Below are 16,095 nucleotides of genomic sequence, written 5' to 3'. Positions count from 1 at the left end.
CATCTCTCCAGTTCAGAAAATCAAGTTTCCTCCCTTATCTTCTCAATTCTTCCAGTGTTACATCAAGAATTATACTCTTCATGTAAGCCCCAATTATTAAATCTGTACTTTAAGAAACTCCCCACACAAACAGCTTTGCATGAAACTAGCAGTATTTTCTCCTGCCTCTCTGACCTGCATTTCATCGCTTTGCAGGAGGGTGTGATGTAGCCATCTTCTTAAAATGGGACTTTGAAGGTAAGTGTTATGGACCAGCCTGCTATGCCAAGTCGGCCTGCACAAACAGAATTAAAGACAAAAAGACTGGTTGTGGTCCTCAGCCATAGATGAGAGCATGATATAATCTGCATTCAGAAAAATCCCACCAAAAGACTCAGTCCCAAGGTGTAGCTAATTTCACAGCACAAATTCAGTCACCAATTTTGTTGTACTACACTGTGTCATTAGTAGAAAGTATTTTTTGTCAGTCTTTTATAGAAGTGGGAACTATATGAGCCAGGCATGGGTAGTAGCATCCCCCATGAGCAGCAGACAGTACTTCCAGCAGCACAGAGAGTAAACTTTTAGGGAAAAAGATACATATAGGTGAGGGTGTTTGATTAACAACACTATTCAAAAAATCAGCAATATTCCCCCTCATATACACACAAAAGGAAAAATACTATCCATTAACTAATTAGAAAAAAAAATTTCTAAGTGACCTTACTTGCAGATGTATTTCTTTCCATGATGGCAATATAGTTTAGAAATATTGATGATTTAATCTTATTTAAGTGATAATAACATGAATTATGGTAAACATTCTGTACACAAAGAAAAATTTATAAGACAAAGTTGTTTTGCAAGGTAGGACAGAGTCAACATATGATGAAGCAAAACTCTGCTTACTATTACTTTTGCAAACTACCTGAAGAACTCTATTTACTTCACTTCACTGGAAAAACTTTATAGATGTACATTCCTACAAACTGGGATTCTACATGTTGATACTGAAGAAAGGTTTCTGAATATCTAAGTGATTTGAGTTGATAATTTCAGCAAAAATAATGGTTACTTAATAAAAAAGAGGGAAAGCCACAAGGAGTGGCTGGGGTCACTTGTTCTATTCAGTCTGGAGGAGACTGAGGGGAGACCTCATTGCAGTCCTCCCCTGTTAGGGGAAGAGGAGGGGCAGGCACTGATCTTTTCTCTGTGGTGAGAGTGACAGGACCTGAGGGAATGGCCTGAATTTGTGTCAGGGGAGGTTTAGGCTGAATATCAGGAAAAGGTTCTTCACCCACAGGGTGTCTGGGCACAAGAACCTGGTCTTCAGGGAAGTGGTCACAGCACCAAGCCTGGAAGTATTCAAAAAGTTTGGACAATGCCCTCACACACATAGTGTGATTCTTGGGATATCCTGTGCAGGGCCAGGAGTTGGACTCAATGATTCTTGTTGATCTCTTCCAGCTCAGGACATTCTATGATTCTGTGGGGGGAAAAAAAAACAACTCAAATTCAAGGAAAATGCTTCAAGTACTTGGAGAAAAAAATTAGCCCAATTCTAGGATCACATTAATTACTTTCTCTAAAGGTAAACCACTAAGGTGATTCTGCATACCAAGGAGACTCCTCTTTGTAGCAAACATCAAAGAAAATAAAAGGATTCAATGAACACATTAAAAACCAAAAAAATCAATTATTTTAATAACTAATGAAATCTCTTTCTTATCTGTATGTGTCATACAGTATTTCCTCAGCAGGGTTTTTATGTTTTCTGTCTCATGTGACTTGCAGAAATTTTGTATCTTGAGACTGTCTTTGCATGTAACTAAGGATTCCCAAGGTGCAAAAGTTATTCCAAGAAGAGAGGAAAGCAAACACATACAAAGACACATGCAAACACATTCACAAGCAAGAAGGCAGGATCAGATAAACCTCCTCCTCTAGGAAACAGAGTAACCGAAAATGGTCTTATGATAAACTCCACAGAAGCTCTTTTAATTAAATTAAACACATGAACTTTTATAAACTGATTTGATCAAAACCTAGTCCACTTGTCATCTGATAACTGTTTAGTAGCCTCCAGCCCCATTCCTAATGAATGGTGACCCATAATAGATAACATGTAAACAATGGTGTCACAGAAAACAGAAAATTAATGCTGTGAAAACTCAGTTCCCCATTGCCCCAACACATCAGGCAGCACAAGATTGCTTACACTGGTTGATGTATGCTTTTTTTGTTGTAGGTGGAGGGCTTCAGTTTCCACATCCATCTGCCTGGTATCTTTCACAAGAACTGATGAAGAATAAAAGAAAACTTGCATTCATTTTTGAGCAAATTAACTGCTCACCATCTAAATATCTGATCAGAAGCAGATAGAAAGAATGAACAGCAATATATGAGGAGCAAAGGGAGAAAATATGTTCCTACTTCCATGATTCCCTTCTTACATCCTTTGCATCAGCACTGCCTAGTATGCCAGAATAAAGCTTGGTCTTTGCACTACTCTGGTACTCATAGAAAGTTCCCGTGACTACAAACATTGCATATCTATGCTTTTAAAATCGCACTTTAAAAAATAAGTTTTTTAAACTTATTTATATAATTCCTTAAAATTATATAAATAAAAAAATAGACAAAACATTACATTCTTACTCAGATTGCCTCAACAATGGCAATGGGGAATGCATGAGGAAAACTCTCTCCTTCCACCTGTCTTCTCACATTGTTATTATGAACACCAGCAGATCACTGCTGGCACATGTGCAATTACTTGATTTATTGTCAAAGACTAACATATATCATAGCAAAACTCCCCTATTATCAGGTTTTTCTACTGAGAAACAAGATTATTATCAAAATGTATTCTTATGCATGAGAGCCGACCAACACCAAACCCAAAAAAGATGACAAGTTAAAAAAGGACAATTTAAACAAGAGACTGGAAGGTAATGCAACTGTATGCTTAAGAGCAGAAGAGAATTCACAGGAATGGGAGGTAAATTCATTTCCATGATGCTTCTGGAACTGACAATAATTAGAGACAGGATACGAGCCTAACCTCTGCTTTGACCCAGAATGGTAATATCTGTTTTTTAACACAACCACTGACAGATGGATGTAGGCAAGGGTTTATTTCTGCCAAGGAAGGAAACAGCACACAGCAAGACTAATCACTAAACTATGACCACGGAGCGGATCACTATAATGGCAAATTCAGAACAGCAAGAAGGAAAACAACATCAGCCCTAATGAATCCAGATGGGTATTCCCACACCACCTAGGAACTGAGAATTTATTTTTCCACATAGGTGATTCCTTACAAAATCTTGATGAGATGACAGCTGCTGAAATAGGGAAGAAACCAATGCGTGCAAGTTTTTGTGCATGGTAAGAGATAAGAATAATCTGTACCTTTTGAGACAAAAGAGCCATGGCAAATCAGTACATTGAACGTTCAGCAGGGAAATCTAACCACAGAATCATTGTTACACATATTATATAGGAATTCTTACTTCAGGGAGGTCAAAAGAAATTTTGCTACATGATGAAAATTTTCAGTGTTCTGGCATTTGAAGGCTGGAAGAAAAATGTTTATTTAATTTACCCATTCTCTATATTAAAAAAAAAATCAGAAACTTAGCAGCCCCGATTTTCAGCTACTTTTTTTTTTTTCAGAAAAAAAAATTACAGTCCTAGAATTACAAGTAATTACAGTCCTGGAATTACAAGATATAGGTCCTAGAATTACAAGGTATAGGTCCTAGAATTACAAGTAATTTCTGTGTTCAGTTGAGAGTAGACAACTCTGAACCAGCTAGAGGTGTATACAAATTTGGACAGAGACATGAGGCACAAAGTTTTAGCAGAAAGCAGTAACTGCTCCTCCCATGCCCTCCAAAACAGATTATGGAGATTGACATGTATCTGCTAAATCTCTCTCATGACAGATGACCTGTGTACATTAGGAGGTCCTCCCTTGGTTGAGTTCAAGATCAGAATGTGCATTGAAGGCAGAATAATTGGCCACAACAGATTTCTCTTTTGATGCTGTTTTAACTTTAAATAAATGAATGGATAGCTATGGTGTTTGCATATCATGGTGCATGCAGTAATCTCCAATTAGTGGAGATTTTTCACCAGCAGATTCGACAGACATGCCTATAGTGATGACAACCATAACTAGAAAAGGGAAATGGATTAAATTTGTCAAAGTCTCTTCTATCCTTATTTCATCTTGTTCTGTGAACTTCTTGGAACTTCTTAACTCTGTGGTTGTTACACTGTAGTTGTATTTTTCATGCTCTACTGTTCTGAAAATAACAAATGCCTTCTAATATTAACTTAGACTAAATTGTTCCACAATTTTTTTTCGCCACACTGGAGTAAATTAAGACAATTCTAGGCTTTGAGAGTGCAGGGAATTTTGAATATGCCACATAAACAACTTGACCAACACAGTTTGCTACATCACTATTTACTATTATTCAGTGAGCATGAGCCATAGTGTCTGATTTCAGATGCATGCTCACAATCCTCAGGATAATTGGATTATAGCAAAGAGCAGAATTTGACTACAGGGAAGTATGTTTTTGAAATTTTACTGTGTTTCTCTATGCAATAAAAGGGATGATGCTGTAAAACAAACATTTGTTCTTAACATTATAAAGTTCATCATAAATTAGGTTTTGTCAAGAATTCAAATGAAAATTTGAAGTAGCTAGTTCTTTGCATAGTGAAATTATAATGATTTAGAAGTTACAGGTAACTTATGTTCTTCAGTAGATTTGTAGAGACATGTATTTGCAATCAGCCCTGCATCCCAGACACTTATGGTTCTTAAGGCTGTTTCCATAGATAGCGATGTCTGCTTCCACGGTGTCAGGTTCTGTCCTGCAGGCTACACCTGCCACAGCCAGGGAGGCATTGCTTCAGCCTTTGAACAAGCAGCAGACCAAGCTGCTCTGCATGAGACACAGGTCATCCAGAGATGCTCTTGGCCCACACAAATGATGGTAAGTGTCAGGACTCTGATATACATGGAAAAGCAAGGAGTCAAAGTCAAGTGAAAACCAATCCTGGAAGTTACTGGATTGACTAAGCCACTCTAATAAAATGCTTGTCAGGTTACATGGCATAACTATAATTGACAATTTTGGAAGTACACTATTTACTACCATTTGAAGATACAGATAAACTAACTGAATCTGTAGAAACTGACTTTCCTTGTTAGTGATAAGTGCATAAATTTCTTTTATTATCCCACTTAAACACATAAGTACCAATAAACAAAGATCCTTTATCTTAGATCCACCCTTCCATATACTTTAAAACACAGTGGTCTTTCAATTGTCATTCCTTTGCCTTATTCAATTCATCTCTTGATAATTGTTACATCTTGTTTGTAAGGTATCCAATCCATGATACCAGCTGTTTAATGGTGTCCTTTGAGAGGATTTGGATTCATGGATTTCTGTCTGCGTCCTAGTTACTTGTTAAACACTGCTTACAAGTACAACATTTCTTCCATAGCACAAGAATTCCTCACTAGATCACAACATTCAGAAAAAAAAAGAGGTTAATTGTAATTTACTCATAGTTAATTAAGAGTTTAAATATTTTGGTTCCTTCAGTTGCATGTGTCCAGAAATATGTTTATTGTTTCCTTCCATTATCTTTCTTTTAAAATACCTCATTCTTTTGCTTCATGAAGTTACACTTTGCTGTCACTCTTCACTGAATAAAAAATCATCTGGATGGCCAGGCCCAGAGAGTGGTGGTGAATGAACTTAAATTCTGTTGATGTCCGGTGGGATTCTCCAGGGCTCAGTACTGGGCCCAATTCTGTTTAATTTCTTTGTTGACAGCCTGGACAAGGAGATTGAGTGCTACTTGCCTGCAATTTGCAGGCAAGTTGGGTGGGAGTGCTGATCTGCTGGAGGGCAGGAAGGCTCTGCAGAGGGATCTGGACAGGCTGGACCATGGGCCCAGGCCAGTGGTGTGAGGTTCAACAAGGCCCAGTGCTGGGTCCTGCCCTTGGGTCACAGCAAGCCCAGGCAGTGCCACAGGCTGGGGCAGAGTGGCTGCAAAGCTGCCCCAGGAAAAGGCCCTGGGGGTGCTGGTGACAGCAGCTGAACATGAGCCAGCAGTGCCCAGGTGGCCAAGAAGGCCAATGGCAATCTGCCTTTTCTCCACAACAACGTTTCCTTTTCTCCACAGCAGCTCCTTTCCTCCACAGCAAGCATTTTATATAGTCAGAAAATGGCATATATTACAGTTCATTTATATTAAGGGGATGCATGAGGAAAACTCTCAAATCTTCTTTAGTGATTGCTCCTTTCCCTTTCCTTTCCCACCATCTCCACCAAATAATCCAGTTGCTATAAAATCTGTCAGTGTTGTTCTGTATTCTATGTCCAAGGGAAAACATAACAAACTTTGTTTAAAGACAACTCTGGTAATGATAACCTAACTTTCATTACACCTGTTTCACCCTTGTTTGGAGTGTTGTTGACTTCTCTAAGTAATGAATAGCAAGTTTTTGATTTTTTTTTTTTCAAACAAATAAAACTGTTCAGTCAGTAAAAGTGTACTCAGGAGGTCATAATACCTTTTTTTCTTGTCTATTTACATCTCAAAAAAGAGACACAGTAATATGAAAACATAGATGTGGAGTCTTTCCACAGAATCACAGAACCACCCAATGAACTAGGTTGGAAAAGACTTTTTGAGATCATCAAGTCCTACCTCTAAGGTAACACCTCCTCATCAACAAAACCATGGCACTGAGTGCCACATCCAGTCTTTATAGTTCTTATAGTCTTTTGACTAAACCATGAGAGGGAATTGGTAAGCAAGCTGAAAAAAAACAACAACAAAGTCCTTTTCAGTGCTTTTCTAAGGTTGTGCTTACTTATGCTGACTGCAAGCACATAAAATTTGCCTTTTTTTAGAAACATCATCTAGAATTCCATGGAAGCTTGAAGCACAATAACTCCCCACCTGCTCGCAACGTACACCTTACCCTGTGCATATTGATCATGGCCTCTGGGCACATCTTTAGTAGCACCCTTCCCTAACAGAGTTTCAAGGAAAAATTCAGGGCAGCATATGATAACATATGCTTACCTGAAAAATAGCCAGCTTAGACTGACCCTGATGTTTACTCACTGTGTGGAGGAACATGGGAAGAAAAATCTGAATGAACCAGAAGGTTTTTTCTTTTAGGTGCGCATTGTATATTTCTACAAAGAGATCTATTTCTGTAATCTGGGAACATTCCCATACATGGAAAATATGGAATATATACCAATGGTATATAGATTGTGTAATGAGTTCATTTGAAATAGCTACAGATTACAGGCAATAATGACTTCATAGTTAATGTCAGCCTGATTGCCAAGGTCTTGTAAGAAAGTTGACAGTTCATATATCTGACAAGAGTAAGATGACTGACTCATTAGTCACAACATAATTTCCTCTCACTTGTCCACCTTTTTCAAGTCTGAAACACATACAAATGACATCAGATCTTCTACTAAAATCAGATGCCATTTTCAAGTACTTGTAACTGAACCCACAGGTAATTCATGGTCAGATTCTCTCTCTTTCCAAAACAACGTGGATCAAAAATGGATAAAAATGGGCAAGAAAGCACCATTCTGTGAAAATAAACTCCTCTGTAATTCAATTTCTCTGTAATGTTCCTACCTTGCCAAATGCAAGATATCCAATATCACCTTAAATAAATATAGACGTGGCTTATGACATAGATGAATATTCAAGATCTTTCTCATGTCTCCCTGAATAAAGAATTTCACACTGTGTCATTGAAGGATTTTTAGACCTTTGAAAAGTGTCTCACTCAGCCACAAAAGGAGAGCAGAACATCAGTAATAGCACCGCATAATCCAGCTTGCTGAAATCAGAGACTTCAAAGGTCCTTGACATAATTAAGAGTACTACCTTGTCCCTAAAACATTTGGATGAAAATATCTCCTTTTAATGATGAATGCTTCAGCAATTAATTCTTAGAACAGCATTAGTATTACAACTGCTTGTGTAAGCTCTGTTGCAATGCAGCGAGGTGAAACGAGTGCTCGATGATAAAAGGACACTTCCATTGGGCACAAAGAGAGAGTATGACAGACAAATACATCATGCTTAGCCTGCAGATCCAAGTGCACAAAGCAAAGCATGCTGGAAAACTACCCCACATGCAAATAAAAGCAACAAATGAAAGCAAAATGGATAGGCATGGGTGGATGAAATGAGAAAAGTACAGCATTAAAGATGATCCTCACTGCTTTCAGTGAAATGGATCAAGACATAATTATCAGGCTATCATTTCCAAAGTTTGATATGGAGCATCCATCTGATACTGAAGCTGAGTTTTCAAAGTGCTGAAGATGAGAAAGTCAAAAGCAAACATAGCTTGACAAAAACCAAATCCATCTACTTACTGCTGAGAGCACAAAACCAAAGCAATTTTGAACTATTTCCAGTTGGGTGCTATTTTCCAACTACTTACAATTCCAAGAAACTGAATTATTAGAGTCCCATTCAGCAATAAGTCTGTTAAATGATATGGAGTAAGCAATAAGAAGTCACCTTATTTTAACATGCCAGCTCCTAAAAAAGGATGATACAAATCTCATGCTTGCACAAAAACATTGAAATTATTTTACTAGCTAATGGAATATTTTTATTCAGCAAAATAGATTATACAAGCAAAGTGATTTTAGGGAGATAGTAAGAAAAAAATTAGCATAGAAAAACCTAACTATTTAAGGACTATTTTTGCTGTTATTATAGTGATTTTTTGTCCAGACTTAAATTTGAACCAAAAAAAAGTGGCCTAATGTACATATACAGAATTATATTATATTAATTATATTAATTATACAGTATTATATTATATTATATTATATTATATTATATTATATTATATTATATTATATTATATTATATTATATTATATTTTGTAGAATTCAGGAAAACTTCAAACAACAGACTTTCAGCATCAAATCACAGCTAAAGTGACATATGATGGTAATTGGAAAAACTTTTCAAACTATGAATTGCAAACCACATTGCCAAAAAATGGCTTCTACAGGACAATTTACTTGCTGGTTTGGTTGTTTGGGGTTTTTTTTCAAACTGAGAAAAAAATATACAAAAAAAGAAAAAGAAATTAAAACAAAAAATAACAAAGAAGAAAAGTGTGACTGCTTACTCCCTTCAGTAAATGTTACATTAGAAAAAGTTATTGCAAACTGCCCAGTTAGGGTAATTTCACTATAGAGATGTTCAGAATTTAACTGATCCCTTCAGTTAAGCATATTCAGTCTCATCACTAGTAGTGTTCCCTAGGAAACAGTGCTGGGCCTGGTCCTGTTTACTAACTTTATCAGTGATCTGGATGAGAAGCTTGAGTCTACCACTAGCAAATTCATGGATGGCACCAAGCTGGGTGGGAGTGCTGATCTGCTGGAGGGCAGGAAGGCTCTGCAGAGGGATCTGGACAGGCTGGACCATGGGCCCAGGCCAGTGGTGTGAGGCTCAACAAGGCCCAGTGCTGGGTCCTGCCCTTGGGTCACAGCAAGCCCAGGCAGTGCCACAGGCTGGGGCAGAGTGGCTGCAAAGCTGCCACAGGAAAAGGCCCTGGGGGTGCTGGTGACAGCAGCTGAACATGAGCCAGCAGTGCCCAGGTGGCCAAGAAGGCCAATGGCATCCTGGCCTGTGCCAGCAATGGTGTGGCCAGCAGGGCCAGGGCAGGGATTGTCCCCCTGTACTCAGCACTGGTGAGGCCACACCTCAAATCTTGTGCTCAGTTCTTGGCCCTTCAATTCAGGAAGGACATTGAGGTGGTGAAAGAAGTCCATAGAAGGGCAGTGAAATTGGTGGAGAATCTGAAATTCTTGTCCTGTAAGGAGTGCCTGAGGGAGTTGAGATCACTTAGCCTGGAGGGGAGGAGTATCAGGGGTCCTCTACAACTCCGTGAAAGGAGGTTATAGCCAGGTGGGAGGCAACCTTTTCTCCTAGGCAGCTATGAATATTAGAAGAGGACATAGTCTTAAGCTTCTTGAAGGGAGGTTTAGGTTGGACATTAGGAGGCATTTCTTCACACAAAGGGTGATAGACATTGGAATGGGCTACCCAGGGACATGGAGGTTTCACTGTCCCTGGGGATGGTTAAGGAAAGAAAAGTGCACTCAGTGACATGGTCTGGTTGACAAGGTAGCATTTAGTCATAGGCTGGACTGGATGATCTCAAATGGTTTTTCTCAAATTAGCTGATTCTGTGATTCTGTATTTCTCAGCACATACACTCAGAAATCACATGTTCTGAGATTTTGTGCCTTGATCTGTCCAGGTTGAATTCTTTGCTGTTTCCTGCAACTCATGAAGACATGTCATGACATTAGAGCTGAAAACTGAGTGACCAACACACCATTTTACTGGGCAAATATCTCCCTGTATGTTTCTTCTTACCTTCCTGTAAAGGCAACATAACAAGCTGGTAGAAAGGATTATCAGCCCCAAAATATCCACATACTCTTTCACCTCAAAGGAAGAAAATTTTTGATTGTTATTTTCAACATACAGACTCTACCAAAAAAAAACCTTACATTATTCACTGGCTTGGGAGGGTGTCACAGTAATGTTAACCACTGCTGACTTTTACATTCGCAAAATTTGAGACCAGGAAAATCAGTGCTGCGACAGACTCTATCCCTGCTATTATATTTTAGTTTTCAATGTAGAATGTACTTTCATTTTCAAGAAAGCATGTGGTCGTAATCTGAAAGTAGCAGAATTTAAATGTAACCAGAATTTCTTTAGACTACGGACAACACAAATGGAATACCCCACAGACACATTAGATGAAAAGAAGTAACCTACTGTCAGCTGACACAGTGAAGATTATACAACATGATTTCTGTGTTGTGACTCCTGCTTTGACAAAGAACATGTTTGACTCCTTCCTACTGGTTGATTGCATGAGAACAATCACATTCATCTTTTTGTATGGTCTCCAGATAGAGAGATCCTGGGGAGCTAGAGACATCTCTGGAAATTCTAAAGTGAAGCTACAACTGAATCTACTAACTTGAAATACAATATTCCGCTACATGTTTGACTCTCCGTTCCTTAGCAGGTGAAAAGAGGACATAAGCAAGGGGATGAATATACACACAGATGGACTGAATCTATCTGAATTTATGTACAGATTGCTTCTTGAATACTTTCTGCTTCTGCCATAGAAAAGAGCTGCCTTCTGCAAGCTCCTGATACTGACCAGCAGTGTGGGGTCATTTCCATGAAATCCTTTTGCTAGCACAGCACAAACCTCCTCACTTGTTAAAATACTTTCATATTTCATCAGTCAAAAACCTTACCATGCAAATCTGCTGTACTGCAGTTAAGTCCTGATGCATAGGGGGACTTTATGTCCTTTTGGATGACAAAGAGTTTCTATAGCTATTTCTCAGGAGATTTTGTCTCTCCAAAGGCTATTTTCAGAAATAGTTGTTTGTTCTTACAGGACATTTCTATCAGAACTGTGAAATTATGCTTAAACCGCCCTGCAGAAACTTAATTATAAAACTTGCTAGAAGGATAGGTTGAATTCCTGCTTACCACTGGTGACCACAAATTTCTGTCAGGCTGGAAAAGTCAGCTGCCTCAAGCCCAGCAGCATTTCCATGACAATATTGTATACAAAAAATTCATTTTAAAATCTAAAATAAAAAAAAATTAGAAGGTGATTTCTTATGGTTTTAATTCTATTTCTTACCATAGAGTTTACTGATCACCAGCTAAACAATTTCTAAGAAGCAAATTACCAGGAAGACTGAAACAAAGCCTCAAGTCTTCTCCTTTGGCTACTGTAATTAATTAACTAGAATTACCTCCTCTAATTGTTCCCTTACCAGTAATAGTTGCACCCCTGGTCATAAGTAAGAATCCTAAGGCCTAAGAACTCTGTCCTGGATACAGGGACAAGAGGATGGAGCTTTCAGTGCTGTGTATTCTACACCACCCACATCACTGCTGGAGGGGTGTGGCCTTGACAGGAAAACGCTAGGGGCAGAAACAGAAGTGGCACCATCTTTAGCCAGGGCACATGGAAGGGCGTGTGCCAGAGCGGAGTCCGGACTGCACTGCTACTAGGCACCAGGATAGAGCTGGCACCAACCCTGTTGTAGCCATCAGAGCCAGCACGCAGGAGCTGCTGGCTGCCACTCTGCTGCTGCCACCACTGCTGCACCCACAGCACTGCTGCCACTGTGGTGGCAGAAAGCGAGAGAGAGCCTGCACCAGTACTGCTGCCACCACCAGAGCCAACATCTCTGCACCACAGATCCTTATCTGGAAAAAAGTAGTTTTCCAGATTTTGTTTTGCCCCTGTTTTTCATTGTTTCTGGACTGGGGAGGAGCCACCCTGGCATGCTGCCTCTGTTTTGCTGAGTGCCATGTGGTGATGGTCTCTATTTTGCCTGTGTTTAGAGAGTGTGCTGATTGGTGCCCAGGTGGATGTTCGGTGAATACCTTTTTGTGGGTAAAACTCTCTCTCTGCCTCTTGTACACACTTTGTTACTAATATGGTTGTGATTATTTCAGTAAGTTGTGATTCCAATTTACAATTTCTCCTAGTTTCCCCCATTATCAGAAGGGACAGGGGGAAAAGGGGGCAGCTACAATGGGTTTAATTTTTCACCTGGGTTTTGAACCAGCACAAACTGAATTACTGAAAGGCACATATAGGACTAAATTAGTCAAAAGTTAAAAAAGATGACACTAAGAATGACAGTAAGTGCTTTGTCTCCTATGAACTACTATCAACGACATCCCTCACATGATATATTGAAATAATGACCATATTACTGTTCAAACTGCTTGCATAATTTGCACTAAAATATTGTCTCTTGTATACTAACAGCTGTGTATGAGATTTACTTACCACACTCTCTGAGCATTCACCTGGCTGCTCTGCACTACACTGCTTTCATTTCCCCTCCTTGCTCCTAGCAGGCTTTTTCTACAGTTAATGCACTGAGACAGATGCTTGGCTGTCTAAGGCTTTCCTACAACCATGAAAATTTGGTCTATGACTTCCCATGCAGTTTGAACCTAACCTCAAAGGCCAAGCTTCAAGTATCAAAATAAGATTGCCTCCAAATCATGGGCATTTTTATAACACCAGCTTTTTTCTTGCAGCTAAAATTTTGGCATACATTTCATTGCAGTTCAGGGAGGGCTGTAATTTGTCAGCCAGCACTTCATCTGTGTTTGTGGAGATATGGTAACCCATGGTGTTTCTCCTGGGTTAATATACCTTTTGACAGCTTTCGTTCCCCAGCTCTTGCAGAAATTCTCTCTTAGAAGAAATTTAAGAGCATGGAGAAAGGATACACAGAGTAAAAGCTCCAAGGGTCAGGTGGATTTTGAGATAACCCTGATGAGGTACAGCTGCAGATCCTGGGGAAATTGATGGAGGAAGTGGCTAAGTTATGTATCATATTCAAGAAGTTGTGGCAATCCACTGACTGGTAAAGCAGAACTATAATCCTGATTTTTAAAAGGGAAATAAGGTACACCCAGAGATCTATCGGCCTATCAATATCATCTCAGTGCCTGGCAAGGTAATGTAGCATATCCTTCTGGAATGAAGGTACAGGGAGGTGATTTGCAACGGCCAGCATGGCTTCACTAAGGGCAAATTTTGCCTAACAAGTTTGGAGGCCTTCTATGAAGGATTATAGCATTGGTGGATTATTGGTATTACCAATTTTGTGGACAGGACATGCCTGAGCTTGTCCACCCCTGCAGCTGAACCAAAAGGTGGCAACTGTGGTGTTTCACCTCAGAGACACTTTTGGCTAGCTGGATGTTGCAGCTGGGCACATGGAGATAAGTCTAGGCATGCCGGGGCTCCGGTGGTGGCGGGATGGATCTTCCTCTCGTAGACGGTCCACTCCTCAGGTTTCCCTCTGCCAACAGTAGAGAAGGGAAAGGAGTCAGTTCTGATGGAGAGTTTTAATCCAGAGTTTTTATTCTGCCCCACAGGCCTCTGAATCCAGCAACTCCTCCCACAGAACTCCCGGACCACATGGTTGCTTGCCCTTTTACCCAGGGGAGGGGAGGAGGGAAGGGATAGGGAGCCCACCAACCAGGTATGGGAGAGGAGGTCTCAAGGGACAAAGGACACCTGGATGACCCAATGCCCCCCGGAGGGTAGAGGGCATCTTTTGAATCTGCCCAATCACTTGACGCCCTTCTGGAATTCCAGGATTGACAGACAGTGCTTGGCAGGGGGCAGGGTGGGGAAAGGAGGGAGGAGAAACCCGGGGTTTTGGGGTAAACCCTGAAATCATACTGCAACAGTGAATGAGGGAGGAACAACTGACATCATTTACCTGGACTTGTGCAAAGCATTTGACACTGTCACACATGACATCCTTGTCTCTAAACTGGAGAGACACAAATTTGGTGGGTGGAACACTATGTGGATAAGGAATTGGCTGGGTGGTAGCCCTCAGAGAGTTGTGGGAACAGCTTGATGTCCAAGTGGAGACCAGTGATGAATGGTGCTCCTCAGGGGACCAGTGCTATATAGTATCCATGGCAGTGGCACAGACAGTGGAAGCACCCTCAGCAAGTTTGCTGATGACACCAGTCTGTGGACAGCCAATGCACTGGAGGGCAGGGATGCTATCCAGAGGGACCTGGACAGGCTGGAGAGGTGAGCCTGTGCTGGAAGGTGGGCTTCTGGAAGTTCAACAAGGTAGATACAAGTGCCTACCTCTGTGCTGGGTCATCCCAAACATGGACACAGGCTGAGTAATGAATGGATAGAGAGCTGCCCTGAGGACAAGGGCTTTGTTTGATAAGAAGCTTGACATGACCTAGCAAAGTGAGCTTGCAGCCCAGAAAGCCAACCATGTCCTGGGCTGCAGCACAAGAAGTGTGACAAGCAGGTTGAGGGAGGTAATTCTGCCCCTCTATTTCACTCTTGTGATCCAGCCTATAGTACTGGATCCAGCTCTGGGGTCCCCAACATAAGAAGGACATGAACCTCTTGAAGTGAGTGCCCACAATAGTGACCAGAGAGCTGGAGCACCTCTTTTATGAAGACATGCTGAGACAGTTTCAGTTTTCCAGCCTGGAAAAAGCTCAAGGAAAAACTTCTATTGGTCTTACAGCATCTACAAGGGATCTACAAAAAAGCCAGAGGACATACAAGGGCATGTGGTGAGAAGACAAGGGTGAATGGTTGCAGAGACTAGATTTAGAATCATAGAACAGTTTTGCTTGGCAGGAAGCTTAAAGATCATCTAATTCCAATTCCCCTGCCATGGACAGGGAAACCTTCCAGTGGACCAGGTCACTCAGACCTCCTTCCAGACTGGACTTGAATACCTCAAGGGATGGGGCATTAACTGTTTCTCTAGACGACCTGTTCCACTGTCTTCCCACTCTCACAGTAAAAAACCCTAATGTCTAATATAAACCTACTCTCTTGAGGTTTGAAGCCATTCACCTTGTCCTGTCACAACATGCTGTTGTAAAATGTCTGTCTCCATCTTTCTTGTAGGGTACTGGAAAGTACTGGAAAGAAGGCTAGGTATCAGATAAAATGAGATTTTAAAATATTTTAAAAGATGAGTTCTTTCCTTGAACCATTTACAGTGCATTACCATGGTATTTTTCCACTTTTTTTTTTTTACATTCTTTTGAAGTAGAATCCTAGCTCACAATTAGATGTTTTTATTCTAATGTGTGCAGGCAACTAAAAAAGCTGAGGCTTAGACACAGACCATGCTAAAGCTCCAAATCTTGTGATAAAACTCCTCAGAACAAATTGGGAATACAATGACTGTTTAGTTCTGCCTAGAAAAGATGCCAAGGGCACTGAGTATTTTCAAGCTCTTGAAATGTCCCAGAAGGTCAAATCGTATGCCTATAATTCATTTTTGAGTTGCATAGCCAATAATTCTGAATTCCTTTCTCAACTTTGCTCTTCAGATCTTTGGCTATCTCAGTTAACATATTACCTCAAACTTGCTGAACATTTTCTAAATTAGTGTTCACTCACTCATCCATTTC

At 40.3% G+C, this 16,095-nt stretch overlaps 2 long non-coding RNA genes across 2 annotated transcripts in view; one reads left to right on the top strand and one right to left on the bottom strand.

Annotated features, from left to right (window-relative positions):
* LOC143692037 (uncharacterized) overlaps positions 1-5,747 on the top strand; it is a 35,771-nt gene extending 30,024 nt beyond the window's left edge. Inside the window, exons 4-5 of the long non-coding RNA XR_013179900.1 lie at positions 196-237; positions 2,228-5,747. This is a non-coding gene — a long non-coding RNA (uncharacterized LOC143692037). The remainder of the gene's footprint in view (positions 1-195; positions 238-2,227) is intronic.
* On the bottom strand, positions 1,061-13,958 carry LOC143692039 (uncharacterized). The gene is made up of 3 exons (XR_013179902.1): positions 13,852-13,958; positions 2,198-2,277; positions 1,061-1,465 (listed from the first exon to the last, which is right to left on the bottom strand). It is a non-coding gene; the product is annotated as an uncharacterized LOC143692039 (long non-coding RNA).
* Between the last annotated feature and the right edge of the window lie 2,137 nt (positions 13,959-16,095).

This window comes from Agelaius phoeniceus, chromosome Z (genome assembly GCF_051311805.1).
Source record: "Agelaius phoeniceus isolate bAgePho1 chromosome Z, bAgePho1.hap1, whole genome shotgun sequence".
NCBI lineage: Eukaryota > Metazoa > Chordata > Aves > Passeriformes > Icteridae > Agelaius > Agelaius phoeniceus.
This window is presented reverse-complemented; position numbering and strand designations above follow the sequence as displayed.